At 42.7% G+C, this 27800-nt stretch overlaps 1 protein-coding gene across 4 annotated transcripts in view; it reads right to left on the bottom strand.

Moving 5' to 3' along the window:
- Positions 1–11995: 11995 nt before the first annotated feature.
- Positions 11996–27800, bottom strand: part of LOC129528932 (cyclin-J-like protein) — a 164971-nt gene continuing 149166 nt past the window's right edge. For all 4 annotated transcript variants that reach the window (XR_010134591.1, XR_010134592.1, XR_010134595.1 and 1 more), the window contains 2 exons: positions 18167–18283; positions 11996–13415 (listed from right to left, as the gene is read on the bottom strand). The gene's annotated coding sequence lies outside the window, so the exon portion shown is untranslated. The remainder of the gene's footprint in view (positions 13416–18166; positions 18284–27800) is intronic.

Below are 27800 nucleotides of genomic sequence, written 5' to 3'. Positions count from 1 at the left end.
AAGATACAGAGTGCAGGGACCACTGACAACATGATCAAGCCACTCTACCAGGCCTTAACTTCCTATTCCCTGACTTCTTATTGAAAGAGACAATAAAACTTCTCATTTGTTTTAACCCATAGAAGTAAGGCATTCTGTTACTTATGGGTGAACACAATTCTTAACTGATGCCATGGTTTAACGGGAGTAGGGATCCTGGTATGACAGGAAATTGAGATAATCAGTTTATGGCTAGTGTAGCAGCTCCAAGACACGATTAATGTCCCAAGCTCTTTTGCCCTCCTGACTTGCTAGCCTCAGTATGTGGATTTTGTTCTCCCAGTCTGAAGGCATAACTTTTGGGGAAGAGTAAAAGAAGCCCTCTCCAGAGATCTGCTACATCTCATTGGCCAGAACTCTAACATTTGGCCGCCACTACCTAGTTGCAAGTGAATCTGAGAAGGTGAGTGTTTTTTCATTTCAGCCTTTATGAAATAGAAAGGCAAAGGAAGGGGGGTTTGAGCAGCCTTTGAACAGCCAGTTCACGTTTTTGCTATACTGCTCTAGTCAGGTTTTCTATTACCAGCAGCCTAATACAATTTCCAGGTGCCCCAAGTTGTGCTGACAACTTGGTGTATAAGAGAGACAGTGCTTTGGGGTTAGTATGATCAGGGAAAGTTCACAGACAAAGTGGCAACCTAAGGCAAATTACATCACACTTTTTCTCTGCTTGTAAGTAAGTCTGAATGTTCCATGTTTTCCTGACCTATTCTTAACCGATTCCTGCTCCTCCTGAGTTGTTATACATAAATTAGTTTTGGTTTTCTGCCTTCTTCTAATATATAGCAATACCTCTGTTTATTGAAGGTGAAGGCAAATACAGTTTGCATTAGTCTGTTTTCACACTGCTATAAAGATACTACCTGAGACTGGGTAATTTATAAAGGAAAGAGGTTTCATTGACTCACAGTTCAGCATGGCTGGGGAGGCCTCAGGAAACTTACAATCACAGCAGAAGGCAACGGGGAAGCAAGGCACATCTTACATGGCAGCAGGAGAGAGAAAGAGAGAGAGAGTGAAAGGGAATTGCCAAACACTTTTAAACCATCAGATCTTGTGAGAACTCACTATCAGGAGAATAGCAGGGAGAAACCACCCCCGTGATCCAGTCATCTCCTACCAGATTCCTCCCTCGACACATGGAAATTACAATTCAAGATGAGATCTGGGTGGGAACACAGAACCAAACCATATCACAGATGCTCCTTATGATAGGGTTACATCCCAATAAACCCTTTGTAAATTGAAAATAGTGTACATCAAAATGCATTTAATACATCGAACCTATCACACATTATAACTTAGCCTAACCTACCTTAAATGTGCTTAGAATACTTACATTAGCCTACAGTTGGGCAAAATCATCTAACACAAAGCCTATTTTATAATAAAGTATTGAATATCTCATGTCATTTATTAAATGCTGTACCAAAAGTGAAAAAACAGAATGGTTTTATGGGTACTTGAAATGTAATATCTATTGAATGTGTATCGCTTTGGCACTATTGTGAAGTTGAAAAATCTTAAGATGAACAGTCATAAGTCGGGGACTGTCTGTAAAGTGTACCCACACAACTGAAGACTTGGTTTATCATGAAGCTTTTTCCAACCTTATCTCCTATCTGCTCTCCCCTTACATTCCTGTCTCCACCCTACCCTCAAGCATCCATCAGAGAAATGGTCAAAGCGTAAAGGGGAATGCCTTTGGATTCATGGGAAGCTCAGTTAAGTGGGCTGTGAGCCTCCTCCTGCCCCATCACTCATCCTGTTCTGCCCACAGGAAAATCTGACCATATGTTTCATTTAACACAAAATTCGAGAGTATCTCCTAAACAGTATTTTCCCCCATAAATGAACTCTGTAAACTTTTCAGTGCCATAAATAACTGGTATGATATATCAAGTTACTCTCTTGCTTCCCAGCCAAGCCCTGTTGAAATCCCAGAAAGCTTTCCCCATCCTCCAGCTTAAATCCAGCTCACCAAGTTCTCACTCCCACCTCTCAACACCCCCATCCAAACACTCCCTCCAGTCCCCACCACAAAGATACTCTGCCCTGGCTAAGCAACCACCCCTAATACTGTTTCTCTCTTGGTGGGGTTTGGATGTTTGGAATGTCCTGAGAATTGGGGTTCTTTGAGTGTTTATTATAAAATTTTAAAAGATGTAGAAGAATAGAGAGTTTAGTGAACATTCATCTACCTATCTGGATTCAGCAACTGTTAGCATTTTTGTGCTTTGAGTTGTTTCAAAATTGTATTTTACAGCTGGTTTGTTCAAACCAGGATCTAAAGATTTTCTCACCCCTCAGTGTTACAGTAGCTAGGCAGGCAGAGATGAGCAGGGCAGGAGAGGACCTCCCTCCAACAACAGGCATGCCAGGCAACCATCAGGTCATGGTCAGGTGATTGTTAACTGTCTCTCTAAAATAATAATTGGTTGTGGCCCCGTGCCAGAGAGAGGCAGTCTCCCAACAGATAGAAACACCTGAAACTGGTAATCAGCAGCTTCCCAATAAGATTTCAGGAGCTGGGCGAGTGGGCTCAAACATGTGCACTAAGAGGCAAAATGGCAGAGTTTAAAGGGTATATGAACACTGGGTAAAGGAAGAATTCCTCAAGTGAGCATGTGTACAACTTCAGTAAACACACTGTGCATGTGGCCCCTCCCAACTGCTGGCAGGCCACTGTGCATGTGGACAGCCCACCCCAAGGGAAGCATCAGGGTAAGGGAGGAGACCACCCCTCATATTGTCTTATGCCCAATTTCTGCCTCCAAAGAAAGAAGAAGTAAAAACTAAAAGGCAGAAATGAAATTCACAGGCAGACAGCCCGGCGCCACGCCCTGGGCCTGGTTAAAGATCGACCCCTGACCTAACCAGTTATGTTAGCTATAGATTCCAGATATTGTATGGAAGAGCACTGTAAAAATCCCTGTCCTGTTCTGTTCCGTTCTGATTACCAGTGCATGCATCCCCCAGTCACGCACCCCCTGCTTGCTCAATCAATTACGACCCTCTCACGTGGACCCCCTTAGAGTTGTAAGCCCTTAAAAGGGACAGGAATTGCTCACTTGGGGAGCTCGGTTTTTGAGACGTGAGTCTTGCCGACGCTCCCGGCCGAATAAAGCCCTTCCTTCTTTAACTTGGTGTCTGAGAGGTTTTGTCTGCGGCTAGTCCTGCTACAAGGGGAGAAGGGATGCAACTCCCAAGAAATATGCCCTCATATAAAACCCCAAGTCAAAGGTCAAACTGTGCCCTTGACTGGCTCAAGTCGTTAGCTTGGCCCTCTTTCAAATGTACTTTATTTCCTTTTGTTTCTGCTCTAAAGCTTTTTAATAAACGTTCTCTCCTGCTCTGAAGCCTGCCTCAGTATCTCCTTCTGCCTTGTGCCCCTTGGTTGAATTATTTCTTCTTAAGACGCAAGAATTGAGGTTGCTGCAGACCCATACTTTGGTGCCGCCTGACTTGGATACATTCCCTAACTGCTAACACCAGGACATGTTAACCCTTTTCTTGCATGTAATCTATTGCACAATAACTTTTTAAAAATTCTGAGTGCTGTAAAAGGAAAATAAAATCTCAGGACCAGAAACTCACTAAGCTGAAGGGCTCAGTGGGAACTGGGTCACACAAAGGGTGAAGGGCAAGCTGGGAACTGGGTCACACACACCAACTTCCCATTTTCTTCCTGAATAGATAGCTACATACCTCCCTCACCTTTTGCTCAGGAGGAAACTCCTTGTAGGCCCCGAGACTTTTACCCTAAAGCAGTTCTGTTGAATTTCACCCTGACAATGCAAATTAACCACTTACTTTTACAGGTAAGGGACCATGAAGAGACCTAAAAGTCATCCCTTCACTCACCTGAGACAAATGCATATCTGATTGCTTCCTATACTCTGTGATTATTTCATCTTATGTAAAAATGCAGATTCCAACTGAGGACCAGAGGAATGCATAATTGACTCTTTCCCCACCACTCCTTTCAAATGAAAAATGTGGATTCAGTAAAGCTAATCAAAAGACTCAAAGGAATGCAACCGCTTGCCTCTTTTATCTGCCCTCCCTTTTTTCTTCTTCTTCTTTCCCCTGCTGCCTGCTCTTTTCCCTTTAAATATTGAAGCTCCCAGACCCTCTGGGAAAGGCAAGGACCACAGATGTTGCAGTGGTTATGTGTCCCTTTTTCCTGGGTGTGTCCTTAACCTTGGCAAAATCAACTTCTAAAAACAATTGAGACTTGCCTCCCACCATCTTCTTTTATTTACAGCGCTTACCATTGGAAAGGTCCAAGGGCCAGTCCAGCTGTGTGGAAGCACAGGGACTTAATTCACTGCCAACCAATGTCTGTTGCTCTGCATGCCCCTGTATACCTAAGATGGCACTGTCTGGCTTAGGACTCTGTTTACTTAACTTGCTTAGCACACATTCACATGTGTGGGAAGCTATGAACTGCAGATTTATGTGTGCTGGCTAAATCACCTTTTTCTTTAAAATAACTTAAATCTAACTTTGAGCCCCCTTCCTGCTTGACTGGCAGGAAATTCAGTATCAGCCTTCACTGGGGCTCCCCACAAAGTTGGGAAAAGCTTCTGGGAGGCTTTCATAGCACCAAAGCACCTGGCAGCACCTCCCTCCACCATTGGTCCTGGGGCCACACTGGTTCCTCCTGAGACATCCCAGTGTAACTGCCCAACAGGTTCCTCCTGCCCCCTGCACAAACAAAATCAACTCACCAAGACCATGGCAATATGGATAGGAGGAAGGGAAATACTGGGTAGAAGATGGCGGTCCCCGGCAAGGGCCACACCCTCAAGCCAGGACCTGTAGCCCAAAGTGAAAACATGCACTTTTGTTTTCCCGCCTGAATGTTGCCTTTTCCAAAACCACCCTGGCCCACCCTCCCTGCATCCTGTATTTATAAAAACTCCAGGCTCCACTGGCGGAGGTGCAGCAGAGAAGGAGAGAAGAGAAGTGACTGAACGTCAAGAGGAGAAGATGCAGCTGGACATTGGAGACTATGGTTGGAGAGGAGTTCGACTGGGAACAGCCAAACTCCAGAGGAAGACCATCTTCCCACTCCATCCCCTTTCCAGCTCCCCATCCCACTAAGAGCCACTTCCACCACTCAGTAAAATCCTCCACATTCGCCACCCTTCAGTTCATTCACACAACCTGATTCTTCCTGGATGCCAGACAAGAACTCAGGTACCAAGAGGGCAGGTACAAATGCTGTCACCCTGACCCTCCACTGAGCTGTTAAACACTTAAGCCATTCACGGATGGCAAAACTAAAAGAGCACACTGTAACACATGCTCTCTGGGGATCTGGGGGGTCGCAAGTACCCACCCCCAGACACTGCCACGAGACCACACAGTGTTTACTCCTGCCGGCACCCAGAAGCACTCATCCCGGCCCCGGCACCCACTCACCTACGTGTTCCCCTTCCCGAGAGGCGTTGAGAGCTGTGAGCTGAGTAAACGAGTCACCCCCTTTGTGAGTCCCACAGAGTGGTCAAGGGAACTATCCTGTCTCATTGGCATTGCAGTAGAGAAAGCGTTTAATTGACACAAGGCTGGCCAGCCGCAGAGGAGACAGAGGTATTACTCAAATCAATCTCCCTGAAGGCTTGGAGGTTAGGGGTTTTTCAAAGACAGTTTGGTGGGCAGGGGGCTACGGTAAGGAAAATGCTGATTAGTAGGGGAGGCGATCATAGGGATGTGGAAAACAGTCCTCATGCACTGAGTCCCCTTCTGGGTGGGGGCCGCAGGACAGGTTGAGTCACGGGTCCGGGTGGGGCCATCTGGTTGTCAAAAATGCAAAAACCTGAAAAGAAATCTCAAAAGGCCATCTTAGGTTCTGTAGTAGTGCTGTTATCTGCAAGATTAATTGGGGAAGTTGCAAATCTTATGACCTCTGGAATAATGGCTGGGAATTATGTAGAATTCAGGCCTCTCTCATCCTCCTAACTTGGTGGCCTTTCATTGGTTTTACAAGGACAGTTTAGTTTTGGGGAAGGGCTATTATTTAAAGTATAAACTACATTTCTCCCAAAGTTAGCTTGGCCCACCCCAGGAATGAGCAAAGACAGCCAGCCTGTGGGGCTAGAAGCAAGATGGAGTCAGACATGTCAGATTTCTCTTACTGTCATACTTTTGCAAAGGCAGTTTTGATAGCAACAGGAGGCAGCCAAATGCCGAGGCAGATAGGGGTGGGTCCCTGGTGAAACCCCACCTCCAAGCCAAAGACAATTTAAAGCCTGAAAGCCAAGCTACAAGTTAAATTCTCAGACAGGATTGAGAACTTGTCTTCCTGTTTGCTGTACTTTCCTCTGATTGATCCCCACCCTTCACCTATTTTACATATACCTACCCTTTCCTAATTGGTTTTCTACACTGTCATGCCCACCTTTGAGTGGTGTCTTTGCTTTAGCCTTTTTTGCCAACTCACAAGCCAGTCACACACATTCCCCATTCTGAACCCATAAAAGGCCCTGGACCCAACCACACAGGGAACTTTCCTGCTTTCAGGTAGCAGGACCAACCCCATGTCCCCTCTCCTCTGAAAGCCATTTTCATCACTCAGTAAAACTCTTCTCTGCCCTCCTCACTGTTCAATGTCCAGTGTATCCTCATTCTTCCTGGGCACAGTACGGGAGCTCAGGAACCACCAAACGTGGGTATAAGCTATAACACAGGCGAGCTGGGGCATGCCAGCATGGCCAAGTGACGCCTGGGCCAGGTGTCACCGGCAAGGGTCCCTGGCTTGCAAAGTGACCGAGAAGAAAATTCCTACATCAGTTTCACCAGCTGGACTGGTCCTTGTTCCTTTCACCTCTGGCCTTTGCTCTCCTCTAGCTAAACAGTCTGGGAGCCCCATCCCTGGCTCCAGCCTCCCTGATGCCACATAAACACATCTCTGAGGACTTGTCTCTTCCACAAGTCACTGGCACAAAGCGGCGTAGGGGTCCCCTCTTCTTCAGAGGCTCCACCTCAGCCTCTGTCCAGTCCACAGGAAGCTGCTTCTCACTTCCCTCTGACTGTTGGCAAAGGCATTCTCTCTCCTCTCCCACCCCTCCCCGTCAGAGACAGAATCTCTTCAAAAAGCTAAACCTTTCGCCAAACCAGAAAGAATATTTGTTTTTAAAGCTCTGCTTTCCACGTTAAAATTTATTCAGCCAATATTCATTAATATAACTGCAGCGATTCCTATACTATTGAAAGATTTCTGTTCTGATTGGCAAATCATATAACAGCTATTGCAGTAATCAGTAGAATTTATTAATAAATTCAAAATTAAACTCATTAATTCAGGCTAATTGTCATAGGATGTCACAAGGACCACTGACAAATGGGCCTCCCGTGTGCTTATTAATCACAAAGCACTGTGTATATACATCACATTTTTATCACTCTACTGAAATCATGTGTTTGCCACTGGTTCTACATAGTTGTTACTTTATTTGTATTGTCTGTGCATTGTAATTCTTGTGTAAGTTGCAAAGGCAGCGTTTCAATATTTATACATTTAAGAATTTATGAATAAAATATTAAAAATGAACTCTTAGAATAAAGAGACAACCAACTGTGGATACACGTATTAATGTTCCATTAAAGATCATACACCTCAATCTTCTGATTGTACAGAGTACAAATAGTGATAGTAAGAAGGAACCACAGCCTAGAGTATCATCCAAACCACCTCAGACATCCTTTACACCGTGCAAGCGTCAGTACAAAATAACACAATGCTTTTTATTTCTTCAATACAAAATAATTTTATTATTTTAACAAAAATACAAGTGTCTCTTGCACGCTGACAAAAACCATAAAAAAAATGTGTCTCACCAGTGCTACTGATGTAAATATTAGATGCAAATGGCACTCAGAGTTCATTGTTAAAAGCTTTGTGGGAGACCAACATATGCCACCCCAAAATAGGGATTGCCGAGCTGAAGGTGATCAAGAAGAAGCAGATCCAGGTAAAGCTCTCTGCCCTCCCTCTATTTGCCTAAAAGCAGGACAAAGATCTACAAAGACAAAAGGTATCCTGGCCCATCTTCTACCAGGAAGAACAAAGGTTAATCACTGAAGATAGCATTGAACCTGTGAAAGAGAACTAAAATTTTGGGTCCCCAGTTTACTATGCCAAAGGGAAAAATTAAGCAGAAGCTGACTGAGTCATGCAAGAAACTGCCTTTCCTTGTTCCTAAGCAGATAAACTGCAGATAAAAGGCCAGGTATCTCCACAGGAGCTAGTCTATGTTCATCCCATGTAAAGTGTTGATTTACTGAATGCAAGACAAATACATAATGGACTATTCCTCTGCCTGCCTCCTTCTTTTCTTTTGCAACATGTGGATTCAGTAATGGGATTACACCCTCCCTCTTTCCTGTCCAGCCTGCTTTTCCCCTTTAAATACTGAAGCCCTCAAAATCATCTTTGGAAAAAAGCATAGCTCACAGATTGTTTCTGTGGTTTTGTGTTGCTTTTTTTCCCCACAGACATGTCCTTAACCTTGGCTAAATAAACTCTAAATTTATTGAGACCTGTCTCAGATACTTTTTGGTTTGTAGACCTTTACGGGCCCAAGATGGTACCCAAGGAAGCTACATTAACAAGCTTTACTAACCAGCCTTTATCTGCCATTAATTTGCCTTTCCCGAAGTTGCCACCTCTAGAGATTCAAAGTCCTTTTCCTTTTTCTTGTTACTTCTCTAAAAATATACTGGTTTTTGTTGAAGACTCTATAAAGCCACCTCTTTGAGAACTATTCATTCCCTCAGTGTCTCCCATGTACATATGGAATATACATGTTAATACACTTCTATTTGGTTTTCTCTTATAAATCTGTCTTTTGTTACAGGGGTCACTTCCAAGTAAGGACTGATGAGGGTTGAAGGAAAAATTATTCTTCTTCCCAGACAACTTACATATTCTTCAGAATGGCAATCATGTTCTATCAAAGCTCACAGTTTAATTTTTAAAACTGTAAATATCATGACAAAAACAATCAAAAGATCAATTTCAGAAAACAATGCATTTGAAAGAAAAAATGTAAATTGGACAAAATATTGATAAAACAATTTAAAATATTATAGAAGTAACCTTTGAAATGTTGCTATACAGCATGTACTTAAACATAAGCATTTTCAAACATGAAATATTCAATAGCCATTAAAAAATAATATCCATGCAAGCACACATTGCATTTTAGATTTATGGTCCCACTTGTTGGAAAACATTACTGAAATGAGAAAGCAACTTACTTAAGATGTTATAAATCAAGACAGTAAAATGTCATTCATTTTCTGTGAAATGGTTTCACACAAAAGCATTTAATAATGTATTTTAAATGAGACATTTAAAACTTTGTTGATCTTATGAAGGTGGAAGGAATAATATCCAAAATAATATACAAACTATATTGTCAATGTTGGAAAAGAATGGTACCAGCAAGAAATATTTCATGGAAGCATATTGTTCAGATAGTGCTAGTGCTTGTATGCTACACAGAAAGTTTGGCATTTCAGCCAAAGTTTTAGAAACATTTCTGCATATTTTTAATTTGGCACTAAGTCACTGTATTCAATCACCACTGGATGATACAATGAAAGACGTTAATCCAATAAATCACTTTAATTGTTTCTTCATAAGCATTCTATTCACTACTATATTATTTTGCTCACACTGCCATTACAAAGCTCAACAGACTGGGTGGCTTAAACAACAGAAATGTATTTTCTCATGGTTCTAGAGGCTGGAAATCCACTATCTAGGTACTGTGAAATTAAGTCTTTCATGAGGGCTCTCATCCTAGTGTTACAGTAGGTAGTCAGGCGGACATGACCCCCCTACACTAGGAATGTCCGATGACCATCAGGTGATGGTCGGGCAGTTGTCACACTCTCTCTCTAAAATAATAACCGGTCACAGCCAGCGCCAGGGAAAGCCAGTCTCCCAATAGATAGAAAAGACCTGAAACTGGTGCAATCAACAGCTTCCCGATAAGATCTCAGGAGCTGGGTGAATGGGCTCAAGCATGTGCACTAAGAGGCAAAATGGCGGCATTCACTAGTATACAGTGTTCCTCCCTCTGGGAACTCTGGAGTGGTAAGGGAAAAACACCTCTAGTAAGCATGTGTACAACTCCAGTAAACACACTCTGCATGCAGCACCTTCCAAGTGCTGGCAGGCCACTGAGCATGCGGACAGCCCAACCCAACGGAAGCCTCAGGGGAGAAGGGACGCAACCCCCCAGAAGCATGCCAGCGTATAGAACCCCAAGTCAAAGGTCAAACAGCGCACTTGAATCTCTCAAGTTGTCCGCTTGGGCCTCTTCCAAGTGTACTTTACTTTCATTCCTGTCCTAAAACTTTCTTAATAAATTTTCACTCCTGCTCTAAAACTTGCCTCCATCTCTCACTCTGCTTTATGCCTCTCAGTCAAATTATCTCTTCTGAGGAGGCAAGAATTGAAGTTGCTGCAGACCTGTTTGGATTCGCTGCCTGTAACACTAGCAGGTGGACGGCCACCTTCCCTCTGTGCCTTCACATAACCTTTCTTCTGTGCACACACGGGGAGAAAGAGAGATCTCTGGTATATTTTCTTATAAGGACAGGAGTTCTATCAGATTAAGGTTGCACCCTTATGACCCCGTTTAACCTTTATTACCTCGTTATAGGGACTTTCTCCAAATACAGTTACAGCGGTGGTTGGGTATTCAACATATGAATTTTGGGAGAACACAGTTCAGCCCATAAAAACTTCCATAAATGGGGCTGGGCACAGAGGGGCAGGTGCCTGTAGTCCCAGCTATTCAGGAAGCTGAGGTGGGGGGATCGCTTGAGGCCAGGAGTTCCAGGCTGCAGTGCACTATGATTGTGCCTGTGAATAGCCACTGCACTGCACTCCAGCCTGGACGACAGAGCGAGACCCCATCTCTTTTAAAAAATACCACAGATGGCCGGGCACGATGGCTCACACCTGTAATCCCAGCACTTTGGGAGGCCAAGGCAGGCAGGTCACCTGAGGTTGGGAGTTGGAGACCAGCCTGATCAACAAGGAGAAACACCGTCTCTACTAAAAATACAAAAAAATTAGCCAGGCATGGTGGTGCATGCCTATAATCACAGCTACTCAGGAGGCTGAGGCAGGAGAATCACTTAAACCTGGGAGGTGGAGGTTGCGGTGAGCCGAGATCACGCCATTGCATTCCAGCCTGGGCAACAAGAGTGAAACTATGTCTCAAAAAAAAAAAAAAACCGTAGATGAGAAAAGCAGAGAACTAAATAACATATCTGATAATCTTGGAATTGAAATTAAAAATTGAGAGAGTAGCATTTTCAAACATGAAATATTCAATAGGCATTAAGAAATAATACCTATATAAGCATACATTGCATTCTAGATTTATGGACCCACTTGTTGGAAAACATTACTAAAATGAGAAAGTAACTTATTTGAGAAGTTATGAACCAATGCAGTAAAATGTCATTCATTAATTTTCTATGAAGCCCCAATAGAAAACCTGTAATGCTGTAATGCAAAGAGAGTTTAGAAATTTTATATTCATTTTAACATAACTTGCGAAATGGGAGTAAACATTTGGAAAATTAAACCATATTTTAGAGAATTAGCCTTAGTAAACAATATTCCAATAGTGATATCTATACTTTCTCTGTCTTTACAAGAAATGTTTCTGTTAAATCAATCATTTAATTCAACAATCAATAAAAGTTATTAAGCATATAAGGATAAATTTTAAAACTATAGAAGCAAAGATATGTAATATGTCACTTGAAACAAAGCAATTATAAATTCTAAGAAAATTATTAGAATATCTAATAAATTATGTAAAATGATTGTGATCAAATAAATTATGAACTTATTTATATAAATCTATATAATATAAATATAATTTAAATGACAAATTATTAAATTGTCCAGTAAATTATATAAAAGGCATAATGAGTTTTTAAGTTGTTTCTATTTATTAAATGCTTCAACTTTGCCAAAAGCTGTTAGCAAACCTCCATGGATTGAAGGTAATAAAAAATTAATAAAAGCTAATTCATTAAATATGATATTCCATAAGGAACAAGAGGCCCATCCAGCCTCTAGCTGTCCCAGTCTTGCTTCCAAGATGCCACATATTTGTGGAAGGCCATCTTGGCTCAGTAAGCCTGCCAACTGATTACAAACCCATAGGTAAGTGCAGCTAACACCACTTGGAGCAGAGACAAGTGCCCAGCTGAGCCCATTTCATATTGCAGAATTATAAGCAAATAAAGGGTGGTGGTTTTTTTAAACAACTAAAATTGGAGCAACTAAAATAATTTTTGCAGTTATCTATTGCTGCATGGTAACCAATAAAATAATAATGTCTATATTAAGCATACATTGCAGTCCAGATTTATGGTCCCACTTGTTAATAATAAATATTATTATGCAGCAATAGATAACTGCAAAAGTTCTTTATTCCCCAAGTGACCTTTTATCTGATACCTGTATTGTTTATACAGGTACACCTAGGAGATACTGTGAGATTGGTTGCAGACCACCACAATAAAGTGGAGTCACATGAATTTTTTGGTTTCCCAGGGCATATGTTTATACTATACTGTGGTCCATTCAATGTGCAATAGTATTCAGTCTAAAATAATAATGTACAAACCTTAATTTGAAAATACTTTATTGCTAAAAAATGCTAACAGTCATCTGAGCCTTCAGCAAGTCTTAATCTTTTTGCTGGTGGAGGGTCTTGCCTCCATGTTGATGGCTGCTGACTGATCAACGTGGTGGTTGCTGAAGGTTGGGGTGGCTGTGTCAATTTCCTAGAATAAGACAACAATGAAGTTTGCCACCTCAGTTGACTCTTCCTTTCGTGAAAGATCTCTCTGTAGCATGCAATGCTGTTTGATAGCATTTTGCCTATAGTAGAACTTCTTTTAAAATTGGAGTCAATTCTTTCATACCCTGCCACTACTTTATTAACCAAGTTTATGTAATATTGTAAATCTTTTGTTGTCAGTTCAACGATATTCATAGCATCTTCACCAGGAGTAGATTTCATCTCAAGAAACCACTTTCTTTGCTCTTCCATAAGAAGCAACTCCTCAAACATGCACATTTGATCATGAGATTGCAGCAATTGTCTCCCATCTTCAGGCTCCGCTTCTGATTCTAGTTCTCTTGCTATTTCCACCACATCTGCAGTCAATTCCTCCACTGAAGTCTTGAACCCCTCAAAGTCATCCATGAGGGATGCAATCAACTTCTTCCAAATTTCTGTTAATGTGGATATTTCGGCCTCCTCACATGAATTACACATGTTCTTAATGGCATGTTAGAATGGTGAATCCTTTCCAGGAAGTTTCTGCATGGCAAAAACAAACTATTTTTCCTTCTGCTCTCACAACACAATGTTGGGGGTGGGGGTTTCCCACACACCAAGCTAGCAATCAGTTCTGCCGTGGACTCTCACTGGGTGTCCTTCAATTCAATTCTGACACTGTGTACCTGGATATAGCATCAGATCCCACAGGTTGAGGGCTCAGTCCCCGCCCCCTACTTCTGATGCCAATTACCAACCCCAGGTCATTTTACCTGTGTTTCTGACTGACCAGCTAAAAATCAGGGCTCCTATGACTCCCTTCCTTGGGGTAGATTAATTTGCTAGAGCAGCTCACAGAACTCATGGAAACTCTTATTTATATTTACCAGTTTATTATAAAGGATATGACAAATGATACAGATGAAGAGATGAACAGGGAAGGTATGGGGGAAGCGATGGGGAGCTTCCATGCCCTCCATGGACACTTCACCCTCTAGGACCCTCCACAAGTCTGTTTGGAAGATGAGCTGTCTGGAAGCTTTCTGTACCCTCCAACCCCATACTCTTGGGCCTTTTATAAATACTTCTTTGGGTAGGCATGACTGAAGCATGGACAACCATGTAGAAATGTGATTGGACCAAAAGAGGATGATTTCATATTAATAGACTGAGCAGGGAAACCTAGCGAGGCCTGTCTGTTAAGATTCTTCTTGGTCTCTCTGAGCAACATTCCTTCCTCCAGGGTCTGGGACCCCTTCTGAAATGGAGGTCTCATAATCCACAGTCAGACAAGGTAGATCAGATAATTTCTTTATGGCCAGCTCCAAGACAGAAAGGTCGGGGAGATCCCTCCTTTGAAGTAAAAAAGGAGCAGGTGAAAGGAGAGCAGAAGGTCAGTTAGAGATTCTGTTTTGTTTGGTTTGGTTTGGTTTTTGTTTTGTTTGTTTGTTTTTGAGACAGAGCTTCACTCTTTTTCCCCAGGTTGGAGTGCAATGGTGCGATCTCGGCTCACTGCAACCTGCACCTCTCGGGTTCAAGAAATTCTCCTGCCTCAGCATCCGAAGTAGCTGGGATTACAGGCATGCACAACCACGCCCGGCTAATTTTGTATTTTTAGTAGAGACGGGGTTTCACCATGTTGGCCAGGCTGATCTTGAACTCCTGACCTCAGGTGTTCCACCTGCCTTGGTCTCCCAAAGTGCTGGGATTACAGGTGTGAGCCACCACACCCGGCCAAGATTCTGTTTTTTGATGCCTGCTTCTGTGGCCTAAAGTGCCCCAACATTATAACAAAAGACTGTCTCTCACCTTTATCACTCTGAGCTGTTCCAAAGCTGCTTTGGGAATGGACAAAAGCCCAAATACTTTAATAAAATATATTCTTCTTGTTTTAGTCATTTGGGAAATAACAAGGGTTCTGGGAGTTATGAGCCAGGAACCATAGACAAAAACATATACAAAATAGTTTTCAATTTACATTGCCCAGATCCATCAGAGAAATCACTATCTATGGCAGCCATTACCTTATAAAATGTATGTAATACATAATAAGACTGGAAAGCTGAAAATACTCCTCAATCCATGGACTACAGAATGGAGTTGTGCAAGCAGGCATGAAAACAATATTCATATCCTTGTACATCTCCATCAGAACTCTTGGATAACTAAGTACATTGTCAATAAGCAGTAATATTTTGAAAGGAATCTTTTTTCCTGAGCAGTAGGTCTCAACAGTGGGCTTAACATACTCACTAAACCATGCTATGAACAAATGTCTGTCACACAGGCTTTGTTGTTCCACTTAGAGAGCACAGGCAGAGTATATTTAGCATAATTATAAAGGGTTCTAGGATTTTTTGGAATGGTAAATGAGCATTGGCTTCAACTTAAAGTCAACAATTGCATTAGCCCCTAATGAGAGAGTGAGCTTGACTTTGAAGCCAGGCATTGACTTCTCCTCTCTAACTATGAAAGATGCCTAGATGGCATCTCCCAAGAGAAGACTGTTTCATCTACATTGAAAATCTGTTGTTTAGTGTAGCCACCTTTATCAATGATCTTAGCTAGACCTTCTGGGTAACTTGCTGCAGCTTCTCCATCAGCACTTGCGGCTTCACCTTGCATGTGTATGTTATGAAGATGGCATCTTTCCTTAAACCTTGTAAACCAGCCGCTGCTAGCTTCAAACTTTTCTATTGCAGCTTCCTCACCTCTCTCAGCCCTCATAGAATTGAAGAGAGTTAGGGCCTTGCTCTGGGTTAGGCTTTGGCTTAAGGGAATGTGGTGGCTGGTTTGATCTTCCATCTAATATTCTCCACATCAGCAATAAGGTTGTTTCGCTTTCTTATCATTTGTGTGTTCACTGGAGTAGTGCTTTCATTTTCCTTCAAGAACTTCACCTTTGCATTCACAACTTGGCTAACTGACAAGAGGCCTAGCTTTTGGCCCATCTCGACTTTTGATATGCCTTCCTCACTAAGCTAAATCATTTCCAGCTTTTGATTTAACATGGGGGACATGCAACTCTTCTTTCACTTGACCACTCAGGGGCTATTGTAGGGTTATTAATTTGCCTAAATTGAATATTATTGTGTTTCAGGGAAAAGAAAGGTCCAAGGAGAAGGAGACAGATAGGGGAATGGCTAGTTGATGGAGCAGTGAGAACACACACAACATTTATTGATCAACTTTGCCATCTTAGGCCTAAAACGATTATGATAGTGACATCAAAGATCGCTGATCGCAGACTGGGCATGGTGGCTCATACCTGTAATCCCAGCACCCTGGGAGGCTGAGGTGGGAGGATCACTTGAGCCCATGAGTTTGAGACCAGCCTGGGTGACATAGTGAGACTCTGACTCTACAAAAATTTTAAAATTAGCCAGGTATGGTGGTGCACAACTGTAGTCCCAGCTAATTGCAAGGTTGAGGTAGGAGGATCATTTGAGTCCAGGAGTTCAAGGCTGCAGTGAGCTGTGATCACTTCCCTGCACTCCAGCCTGACAACAGGGCAAATTTGAAATATTGTGAGAATTACCAAAATGTGACACAGAGACATGAGGCAAGCACATGATGTTGGAGAAATGGTGCTGACAGACTTGCTCAACACAAGGTTGTCATGAACCTTCAATTTGTAAAAAATACAATATCTGCAAGGCACAATAAAGCAAAGTGCAGTAAAACAATGTGTGCTTATATTTTTATTTTCAGTATATTTTGATGTTTATCTTATAACTCTTTCTGGATAGAGAGAGACTGCCCCTGCAGGGGCTGGCCTATCTAGTCACATCTCTTCTATGGGACCTGTACACTACAAGAAGCAATATTCCTCTGCCTTAGTCTTCCCAGAGCCAGGTACCAGGCAACTAGAGACCATCCCTACAGAGCCCAAAGCCTGCCATTTATAATGCAAATTGGCCAATCCAAAACTGTTTACGCTGCTCCGCCTGACCCTTCCTGTGCAAACCCCAGTAAAGGCCGTGGCCTAGATTTTCCCTCGCTCTGGCCCTTTCTGCCTCCTGACCTACACTGGTGCTTTCCCTTGTGGCCCTGTGTGCCACACCTCCTGCTTCCAGGACCTGTGAGTGTAATAAACTTCCTTTTCCAGAGCCTGCCCCATGTGGCTGCACTGGACCAACCATCACATAAAATAACATAGAACAGTACCCACTATAGACAGAACTCGTGGCTTCTGGAAAGGGGATGTGTATAGTGAAGCTCTTATAGCTTAGATAAGATCTGCTCCAAATCCTAAACCTCCATTTGCTCCAGTTCCCACACCTGCTCCAGCCCCTTCCAGACAAGCCGGGGTGCAAGGGCTCTGGAGACTGGGTCAGCGTGCAGTGTCCAGGCCACCTGGGCCAGGCTTGGGCTCTAGGGGTCACTTGTCCTCAGGCTGTGGAGCACTTTTCTGTTTTGTTTTATTGTGGCAAAATAAATATAACATAAAATTTACCTTTTTAAATGTTCAGTTCTGTGGCATTAATTACACTTACATTGTTGTGCAACCATCACCACTATCCATCTCCAGAACTTTTTCAACTTCTCAAACTAAAACTCTGTACCCATTAAACAATAATTCCTATTTCCCCCTTCTCCCAGCCGTTGGTAACCTGGTTAGCAGGGGCAGTGCCTACCTTTCACTTGTTTACTTTAGAGCACTTATTACTCGGCAGGCACAATAAACTGAAGACAATCCCTGCCTATAAGGAGCTTGAAATCTAACAGAGATGCACAGAAGCCATCTATTATCTTGATAAGAACAGCAACAGAGGGGAGCAAATGTCTATGGATGCACCCAGCACAAGGCTCTGGATAGAGTGTGTGTTCAATGGAAGTACTTTTTTCCTAAATTTGCTCACATCCTGTAATGACATTGTTTCATTTTTATTTTTAAAATTTTTAAAATTGACAATAATTTTACCTATTTGTGGGGTCCATATGATGTTTTGATACATATAATGTACAGTGATCAGATCAGGTAATTAGTATAAACATTATCTCAAATATTTATCATTTATTTGTGTTAAGAACATTCAATGTCAACAGAGGTATTTTTCGCTGAATTGAATCAGATGACAAGCTAGTTGGGAAGCTTTGAGCTTCCCACTTTCAAGCTGTGTGACTTTAGGCAAGCCACTTAATTTCTCTTTGCCCCGCAGATGTGTAGTAGTTATGACCTGAAAAACAGGTATGGACCAGCTTGGCCTGTGCGGACCAGATGCAGCAAATCAGCAAGCCATGTTTTTGCCTAAGAAGTAACAGAGTGGATAGCTGGGCATGGTGCCACATACCTGTGGTACCAGCTATTTGGGAGGCTGAGTTGGAGGATAGCTTGAGCCTGGGAGATGGAGGTTGCAGTGAGCTGAGATCATGCCACTGTGCTCCAGCCTGGGAAACAGAGTGAGACCCTGTCTCAAAAAAAAAAAAAAAAAGTTAAAAAAAAAAGAAGAGGAAGTAACATAGCCAACCTGGGGATGAGAACTGGAGAGAACCTCTAGCCACAGAACTGACCATTTCAGAGAGTCCTCAGGCCAGGGAGACAGAGTAATGGGATGTAGCTTCCTGCTTGCATTTCCTGCTCATCTAAATGTCATCTTCCCACCAATGAAAATTAAGTGATTTTCCTATTATTAGCACCACTAAACAGGCACTGTAAACAGATCACAATGAGCCTTTGTTAGAAACTCCCCATTTAGCTCTGGGCCCCGGCTCCTTCCACACCTGGAGATGTATCATCTATTTTCACAGTACTGCTTAAGAAGCAGGTGTCTGTCAGGGGAATCGTCCTACTCAGAACCTGTGGAGCTTGAGTAGGGGAGCTTCCTGGTGCATGCCAAATGCCCACATCCTCCCAACTTCAGCTGTCAAAACTAGATCCCCAGTTCTGCCCTCTGCCCTTCTAAAGCATAGGTAGTCAATAGACAGGGCTGGGCATGATAACTCTGTGATGCCATTTTTTTCTGATTTGCTAATTCCAGTAGGAAAGTTAAAGTCCTGAGCTTTCCCGTCAGATGTGAAATATATTCCTGCTCTTCCATCAGCCACGAGCGGGTGTGCCATTTTTCATTACTGTTTCAGGCATCCTGCTGAAAATCTGAGGCTACTAAGTTTAACCCTACAGCTAACAAGTCCACAACTCACAAGACTGATGTCAAATCTAATATTACAGTCTGAATATTACTGCCGTGATTTCCCTTCCTTTTTCTACCTCTTAGGCACTGACTTCAATATGTCCTGAGAGTGCCCTCTCTGCTCACTGAGTTCTGCTCTCTTGTCTTTTACTCCTCTGAGCTCGACCAGAATCTCAGCTTTTAAAAGCTGTGAGGTGCTTAATTATTCCATTTTTCTCAGTTCATGTAAAGGACGCCTGAAACAGTTATAAAGATCTGTCTGTGCACATATATGTATGCACACACACACACACACACACATACCATACACACACACATATATACACACACACATACACACATACAGACACATGGAATGAAGAAGCTTTCACAATGGGACAAAAAAAAAAGTCCTGCCTGTGTCATCTGAATGAGCATCAGATGTCATTATGACCCAACCACAACAACAGCCACTCTTTATGTTCCACAAAAGCGGTTTATAATTAGTGGCTATTAATAATCTATGTTGATTGCTTCCTGGTATCAGACCTTATGCAAGCACTTGCCTTGCACTCTTTTTTAATTCTCACACTCTGCAACGTGGGTATTATCATCCCTATTTTACCAATGAGAAAATGATAGGCAGATCAGGCACCAAGGTCATATAGTAAATAGCAGAGTCAGCTAGCAGTCATGCCCAAATCCATCTGACTCTAAAGCTTGAGTTCTAAACCTCCCTCCCTGTACCCCAGAGGTGGAGGCCTAGGGATGCTGGCTTCCTGGAGAGAGGTAAAAGGAACCTGACAGCTTAAGCCTCTGAGAATAAAAATGGGCTGTTTTACGGCATAGTATCTGAAACCTATAAAACCACAAGTCCTCCAGTTGGAACCATTCTCCAACTTTTTTGTCTTGGTGTTCAGGGAAGGAGCAGTTGCCAAGATAGCTGGGCCTGATCAGTCTGTGGTCTCTCTTTATCATGTAAATGGGCCTCCAAGAAACTCATCTCTTCAGTAAGACCAAGCTCTTCTCAGCTGCCAATTGTAAGACCCAGAGGTACATAGAGAAGTTGAGTAACTTTGCCAAGGACACACAGCTAGTAAACAGTGGGGTTAGGATTCAAACCCAGGGAGTCCCACTGAAGAGCTGGTTCTCAAACGTTGCACTTCACAAAGGAGCCAGTGCAGAATATAAATGACTTCCCAGTACTGAGAGAACAGTGGCTGGAATAGAGGAGAAACTTTACAGAGGACCTAACCATTCAACCACAGCTAGAAGAACAGGTAGAATTCAGATATGTGAAGCAGTGCAGGGTGTCAATGTGCATGTTGTTTTCATTGATCACTGAACAGACCTGCTTAGCTAGAGTGAATAATAAGTGAAACTGGAAATATAATTAGAAAGGTAAGATCAGGTAGCCTTGAATGCTAACCTGGATTAAATAAAAACAAGTTCAAGAGAAGCTTAGATCTACCTTTTCCAATTGCCTCCCACATTATGTTTCTATATATGTAACTTTAGGGGTGGGAGCTGTTTCTGAGGCAAGAACCCTATAAGTCTTACAGGAAAAAGGAATGTACAAATGAAGCCCCAGAAGTCCGACCGGGCTCTGGACACAGAGGCCAGAAATATAACCAGGATCTATCTCTTGGGTGGGTTGGGGGGGCAGGGCGGTGGGGAAGAAGGGCCAAAAGCACAAAGGCATTAGCTATGATTTGAATGTGTCCCCCAAAAAGCACGTTAGGAACTTAATCCCAAATGCAATAGTGTTGGAAGATGAGACCTAAGGGGGGGTGTTTAGGTGACGAGGGCTCCACCCTCATGAATAGATTAATGCCAATTATAAAAAGGGCTTGAGACTGCAAGTTTGGTCAGTTGCTTTCTCTTGACCTTCCACCTTCTGCCATGTGATGATACAGCAAGAAGACCCTCACCAGATGCTGGTGCTATGCTCTGGAACTTCCCAGCCCCAGAACTGTGAGATAATAAACTTCTGTTCTTTATAAATTACCCAGTCTCAGGTATTCTGATATAGCAGCACAAACAAACTAAGATAACGTGGAAAAAGGAGACTGTTTGGCACACATACACATCCATGCTCAGGTTAAGCTGGACAGCAGTTACACAAAAAAGGGAGGAAGTTATAGAGGCAAAACAACCCAAAGGAACCAATAAGCCAAAAATCTCTCATACAGCCATATAGTGGAATTTGGGCTTTAATCATTCATTCACTTATTCAACAAACATTTATTCATGGTCTACTTTATGCCAAGTACAGCACTGGCATTTAAAAGTGGATATCAGCTGGTGTGATGGCTCACGCCTGTAATCCTACCACTTTGGGAGGCCGAGGTGGGTGGATCATGAGGTCAGGAGTTTGAGACCAGCCTGGCCAACATAGTGAAACCCCGTATCTACTAAAATTACAAAAATTAGCCAGGCCTGGTGGCTCATGCCTGTAATCCCATCTACAGGGGAGGCTGAGGCAGGAGAATCACTTGAACCCCAGAGGCAGAGGTTGCAGTGAGCTGAGATTGTGCCACTGCACTCCAGCCTGGGTGACAGAGCGAGACTCCATCTCAAAAAAAAAAAAAAAAAAAGTGGATATCCTGATGAACTGGTAACTCTCAAACTTCCAAGCAAAACAGTAAGGTCCCACTGGTAAGCAACCTCTTTTGAGGAGCTGGAAAACCCCCTGCCTGCCCTGGGCTCCACTTTTCCTTTCTCAATCCCATGCTGCAAGTGGGCTGCAGAGCGACCCAAAGAGCACTCAAAGAAGTGCTCTCACTAAGTCAAAGAAGTCCTTTCCCTGGGGCTGGGGAGTTGTGTGCATATTTTGGATTAAAAATCTTTTCTTCTCATCAAAAGTTGAGTTTGGACAGAAATATCACATTAAGCTGTAGAGCAGCATCAGAGATAAAGGTATTTGAATGTCAACAATTCATGCAAAAAGCAGCCCTGGCCAAACCCCCTAGGAGTCAGCTTTGAAAAGAGGCTGCAGGCTGCAGCTCACTCAGAACAAAATCAGTTTTGCCTGCACATAGAAAAGTACGTGACTTACCCTCATTTAGCCCCAGATATTCCCTCTCATCTGAGAAGACTACACCATTATTTTGATTCAGAATGTAGACTTATTATAAAAATGATGCTGTGTGTTTCTATAATGTGTTAAATCTTCAAAGTGCCTCATAGGCACAGTGAGGACAGGAAGTGAGCATGGAGACATTGGGAATTCAACAGTCTTTTGTGGCAGGGTCTGGGAATAGCAACATGGTGCATTTCTGTGCCTGTGAATCACTCAGCTGCCTTACTATCCAGGCAGAGGTCAGACAAAAGCAGATCCGAACTTAGAAAGTTTCAACTCGTGCATTGCAGGTTTTCTTAACAGCAATAACGGTGCTCGCTTAGCCACTTTGATCTCTAGAGCTCAGACTCCTCAATCCATTTTCGCAGGGATCTGGGAAGTTGATAGATGTCATGATTCTCAGTAAAATGGCTCCAAAAAAAAAAAAAAAAAAAAAAACAGGGGGTCAGGAAGAAGGTAGTGGCTTGGCCCATGGCTTAATGCTAATCACCTCCAGACTTAAGAACAGAAACTTTGAAGGCCAGCCTTTACTCCCACAGCAGGTTCCAAAGCCTGAGAAGCTGGCCCTTATTATCCAAAGTCTTTTTTTTTAACTCCTAGAATCAGCACCATCAAGTGGAGCTAAGAAATAAGTAAGTGTTGCCTAGTGCTGCCAGCAAAAAGAAAAAAGTGCAAAAATCCAGCTAATTACTCAGGACATGTTGGCAGACACCTCTGCTTGTCAGATTCCTGGTTGTCTGAATGGTTATTTACATCTGAATTAATTTACACTATGGGAGTTTAAATGCTTGTTTTTTTTTTTTTTTAAGTAGTGGCAAAGATCCTACCAGAAACTGCGCTGGTTCCAAAAACATCTTCTTCGTCCTTGATTTAGTTGTGGGCATAGGACACTCTGCCATTAGGCCATGACTCTTGTGCTTGGAAAGATCTTAAATGGGAATTCTTACGCAGATATCATCATTGGAGCCCCTGCCATCCTCCTTGCTCCATGACCTGAGCCCACTCCATAGATCTCACACTCCTGCCGTATGCATGTCTGAGGCAAAGGCCCTAAGAAAATCCAGACAGCCTTTAAAATATACAAGAAAGCTATTGAGGAAAAATTTTAAAAATTATTCATACATTCTGAATTTTTTCATTCATTCAACAAATATTCAGTGAGATGACACCGTGTGTTAGAATTGTCCTATTAGGTCTTGCAGGCACAGATATCCAAATATATGTCGAAAGATAGTTGATGTCATCTCTACCCACAAGAGGCTGACAGCTCAAGGGAGGGAACGAACATGGGGGTGGGGGGGAAACACAATAGAATACAGCAAACATCTAGGAATGGGGTGAGATGGGAGTTGACATTTAGATACTGTAACTAAAATAGGCAAAAACTAGAAATGTATTTCCATAACTGGTCTCATCTTGTAATTAATTATTTGTTAGTTTTTAGGTTTTGTTTTGTTTTGTTTTGTTTTTTTAATGGAAACAGGGTCTCACTCTGTCACCCAGGCTGAAGTACAATGGTGCGATCACAGCTCACTAAGGCCTTGACCTCCTGGCTCAAGCAATCCTCCCGCCTTGGCCTCCTGAGTAGCTGGGACTACTGGCACACACCACCATGCCCTGCTATTTTTTTAAAACTTTTGTGTAGAGATGGGGTCTCCCTATGTTACCCAGGCTGGTCTCAAACTCCTGGGCTCAAGGGATCCTCCCACCTTGGCCTCCCAAAGTGCTGGGATGACAGGTGTAAGCCACTATGCCCAGCCTGTGATCAATCCTTAATGAAAACATACACATATACGCACACCACACAGATCTTGAATTTTGCAATAAAAAGTAGCCCAGGCTCTTCTAGGTTAGAAATACCTCTTTCAGGAAAACATGCACTCATTTTCCAAGGTCAAATTCTCTATCAGGTGTGCCTTTCCTTCCCAAAGGAGCTCTGGCCAGACACCCGCTTCCTTCCCAAGAGGGTACCTCGGTGCAGGCAGCAACTTCCTACCTTGATGGCATCAAGCACGAATTCTGTGGTCCACACACTGTCCCCTGGCTTCTACTGGGTTGCTTCTGGTCTCATCTGGACACCGATATCCTACTGCAGGGTCCTAGCTGATCTGTCTTGGTGTCTTGATGTTCTGGGATGTTGTGTTGACCCCAAAAGCTGCAGTTCTGAAGTCTGGGGTCTCTGGTTCCCCTCCCGAACCCTGACTCTTCACTATTGCCTGCTCCTTCAGCGCACCTGCATTCTCACTCAGGCCTGTGTAAATTGTCAATCCCACAGGCAGAGTGCGTGGGTATAGGCAACCAGGCACATGACACAAAGCTCCAGCACTGCCCTGCTGCTTCCACACAATTTTCACTTTCTAGGGCTGTTGCAACAAACTACCACTAACTGGGTGGCTCCAAACAACAGAACTTTATTCTCCTTCCCACTGTTCTGAAGGATGGAAGTCTAAAATCAAGGTGTCAGCAGGGCCATGCTCCCCTGCCAGTCTTTAGAAGAGAATCTTTCCTCAACTCTTCCAATGTCTAGCAGCTCTTCAGTTTCCTCGGCCTGTGGCAGCATCACTCCAATCTCTGCCTCCATCTGCCCACGGCCTTCTTTTCTGTGTCTCTGAGTGTCCTCTCCTCTTCTTATAAGGACACCAGTCATTGGATTTAGGGCCTACCCTGAATCCAGGATGATTTTATCTCAAGATTCTTAACTAATTACATCTGCAAAGACCCTATTTCCAAATAAGGTTACATTCTGAGGTTCTGGGTAAACACAAACTTGGGGGACACTGTTCAACCCGCTATACACATCATGCTGAGACAACGGTCCTGCCAAATCCAGACTTTCTCTAAGGCTCGAAGTTTCCCAGGGAAGCAAAGTACTGGCCTGATATGGTTTGGCTGTGTCCCCACCCAAATCTCATCTTGAATTCCCACATGTTGTGGGAGGGACCCAGTAGGAGATAATTGAATCATGGGGGCAGGTCTTTCCCATGCTGTTCTCATGATAGTGAATAAGTCTCATGTGATCTGATGGTTTTAAAAAGGGGAGTTTCTCTTGACAAGCTTTCTTCTCTTGTCTGCCACCACGTGAGACATGCCTTTCACCTTCTACCATGACTGTGAAGCCTCCCCAGCCACATGGAACTGTAAGTCTATTAAAACTCTTTCTTTTGTAAATTGCCCAGTCTCTGGTATCTCTTTAACAGCAGCATGAAAACGGGCTAATACATGGCCCTAAAGTTCCCAAAGTCCCCAGATCATCTGGTTGTTACCAGGTCCCTTTTCAAGGTTCAGATCCCATGGGGAGAACCAGATCATTCACATGAAAACTTCCCTCTCAGTCCCATTCATTTCTGCAGTACTAGGGGAAGGAAGTCTTTCCTTTTTCCTCCATGATGTCCTGAGTTCTCTCTTCATTCATGGCTCTTGCCATGTAGGGGAAAATGTGTGTCTCTAGAAAGCCCTTTTCTCTTTCAACAAAATATGGCTTTCAAGACTAATGCTTGTTACGGATTTTTAAAAATCTAATCTAGTTTGGAGTTTAAAGCTAAACCATGACCCCTGTGCTATCTACATCCTCCTTTGAGCCATTGATTCATGTGTATGTGCAGGAACTGGAGACTTTTAAGAATGAATGGGCTAGGTGCGGTGGCTCATTTAGGTTTGTAATCTCAGCACTTTGAAAGGCCAAAGTGGGAGGATCACTTGAGCCCAGGAGTTCAAAACCAGCCTGGGCAACATAGTGGGACCCCCATCTCTAAAAAAAAAAAAGTTTTAAAATTATCCAGGTGTGGTGATGTAACTGTAGTCCTAGCTACTTGGGAGGTTGAGGCAGGAGGACCGCTTGAGCCCAAGAGTTCAAGACTGCAGTGACCCATGATTGCATCACTGCAATCCAGCCTGGGCAATGGAGCAGGGCCCTGTCTCAAAAATAAAAATAAATAAAAATAAAAGAACTGTGCTTTGGTTTAATATCACCAGTATATTACTCAGCACGTGTAGGATATGGCTCTGGAAGCACACATGTGGTCCCTTGAAGAGACTATGTCCTATGCATCTTTAGTCACAACACCAGCACAGTGCCTGGCATATGGCAGATGCTCATTACGTGTGTTGAGTGACTGGGGGGTCTGGAAGGCTTTGCGGTAGAGGAGACGTTAAGACAGGCCTGGAAAAATAAGCGAGTAGGATTTGATCTAGGGAAACAGGCAAGGAAGGCAGTATGAACAAACGGCAAGTGCAAAGGCGTGGAGGCATGAACAAGAATGACATCTCAGGAATGGTAAGGAAAAGTAAGTTGCAGCAAACCCTGAAGGACTTGAGTGATGTGCTACAGAGCTGGGGTTTCAATGGAGGGAAATGGAGAGAGGTGATGCAGGCTGAAAACTGAATGCTTTTCAAGAGTTTTTCACATGAATTCATGCTTTATTGGTCTCTAACAGATTATTGAGTAAGTCAGCACGTTTGAGGGGTTCTTTAGAAGCTGATGTCAGCAGATGTAGCTGTGTCGTTCCCATTCCTAAAGATGTCCCTTGGTCCTATCCTCATAGACTTAATGCTGGGCCAACCTATTATGACATTGCTGAGATTTTCATTTTCTTATCTTACACTAAGTCTGGGGAAAACACTACATAGTCAACTAGGCCACAAACTGGAATATTCCAAAGAAACAAATTATTTCACAACCAAGAAATGCTTCATTTTTCCAAAATGGTCAATGCAAATCAAAATGCTGAATCATGCAACCAGAAAAAATATATCAAATGATAAATGCATTTCTGCATCAAATTCAAGTTTTGCCATCCTGATGACTGCAAATGTGAATATTTTTACCAGTCTTTGTTCCATGACAAAAAGAATCAGCTTCCCAAAAAGGAAGGATTTACATCAGCACTTTTTCTCTGTCTTTTAATGAAATATTGTCTACTCTGGCATAAAGGGTTTGTGATAGAACTGGTTATTTATTTTTCTAGCCCCCAAACAAAACTTAAATCCTGTTTGTCCAAAATCAAGAAGTGCCTTGCTATCCTAAATACTGCCAGGCATAATATTGTCTTTAAGTCTCCCATTATTCTAAGGATGTTCAAGGACAAATTAGACCTGGAATGTTTATGGGGACTGTATACTTCTCTATGCAATAGAAACTTGAAAATTTCTTTTTTCTAATGCCTTTGTTCTGTGTATTGTAACTTTTAAAGAGCAGAATTGAACAAAACTCAAGCTGAGATTTATAATAAAATAGCTTTTAAAACATGAATAATAATAGTGTCAGCAATAATGATGTGCAAAAATATCCTTTTTAAAAGTTGTCCACCAAGTTCTCAAAGAACTATGCTGTCAGTGAAATTATTTCCAAAGAAAGGGTTATAAGTGAGGCTAATGCAGTAGTGAGTGAGTTGCAGAACTTAGCTATGCTAATGTGGAAGATACGACAGGAAGTGGGGTATGGTCCAGAACATCACATATATTGGAGCAGCGACTGGTCTAATATCAATTCATGTCTTGCTTATTCTTGTATTACAAAGTGTTTCAAACTCAACCCTTCTTATCCATTTCCATTGCCACCACCTGAAATCCAAGTTCCATTACATTAAAAGTAGGCCATTACAATCACCTTCTATTTCACGGATTTTTAGCCAGGGAATATAACAAAATTGGCTGAAGAACTCTTCCACATACAGACTCCATAGGCTCTACAACAGACCTACTGAATCGGAGTCTCCAATGGTAGGAGCCCCAGCA

Source organism: Gorilla gorilla, chromosome 1, assembly GCF_029281585.2.
Source record: "Gorilla gorilla gorilla isolate KB3781 chromosome 1, NHGRI_mGorGor1-v2.1_pri, whole genome shotgun sequence".
NCBI lineage: Eukaryota > Metazoa > Chordata > Mammalia > Primates > Hominidae > Gorilla > Gorilla gorilla.
Note: the sequence above shows the minus strand (reverse complement) of the source record. Positions and strands in the feature narration are given on the sequence as shown.